Raw genomic sequence first — 812 nt, 5'->3', positions numbered from 1 at the left:
TCCCAACCATGGCCGATAATAATGACAGACCAAGACTCTTGAGAGATTACGGAGCTCCATCTGTCCAAGTATTTCAGCCTAGTGTCACTAGACCCACAGTAGAAGCCAATAACTTCGAATTAAAACCAGCATGGCTTCAAATGATTCAACAAACCCAATTTGCAGGTTCACCAACAGAGGACCCACACTACCACCTCCAGTGTTTTCTTGCCCTATGTGATACATTCAAGATGAATGGAGTGTCTAATCAAGCAATAAGACTCAGAGCATTCCCATTCTCCCTTCGAGACAGGGCAAGGAAGTGGTTACTTTCTCAACTGGCTGGAACATTCACTACCTGGGAAAACCCCTCACAAGCTTTTCTAGCAAGGTATTTTCCACCTGCAAAGATTGTAAAGCTGAGACTTGAGCTCAACACCTTCAGACAAAAGGAGAGAGAATCACTCTATGACGCATGGGAAAGATATAAAGACCTACAGAGGGAATGTCCACACCATGGCATAGAAGATTGGTTATTGGTGCAAAATTTCTATAATGGATTACTACCCTTTTCAAGGAGCACAGTTGATTCAGCTGCAGAAGGTGATCTAATGGAGAAAACAGTGCCACAAGCACTTGAACTCCTAGAAAGGGTTACATACCATAACTATGAGTGGTCAAATGAAAGAGAAAATGCAAGAAAAACTGCAGGAGTCCTAGAAGTAGATGCCTTGAGCATGATAAATGCCCAGTTTGATTAGCTCACAAAGAAACTCGAACAAATGCAAGCCAACACAGTTGGTACAAATAGTCAACATGAGGGCAGCTACAAA

At 42.6% G+C, this 812-nt stretch overlaps 1 non-coding gene across 1 annotated transcript; it reads right to left on the bottom strand.

The window, feature by feature from the left end:
• Positions 1 to 395: 395 nt before the first annotated feature.
• LOC131176387 (small nucleolar RNA R71) lies at positions 396 to 502 on the bottom strand. The gene has a single exon (XR_009146479.1). It is a non-coding gene; the product is annotated as a small nucleolar RNA R71 (small nucleolar RNA).
• Between the last annotated feature and the right edge of the window lie 310 nt (positions 503 to 812).

Source organism: Hevea brasiliensis, unplaced genomic scaffold (genome assembly GCF_030052815.1).
Source record: "Hevea brasiliensis isolate MT/VB/25A 57/8 unplaced genomic scaffold, ASM3005281v1 Scaf1, whole genome shotgun sequence".
NCBI classification, from domain to species: domain Eukaryota; kingdom Viridiplantae; phylum Streptophyta; class Magnoliopsida; order Malpighiales; family Euphorbiaceae; genus Hevea; species Hevea brasiliensis.
The sequence above is the reverse complement of the archived record's forward strand: the minus strand, read 5'-3'. Positions and strand labels throughout refer to the sequence as shown.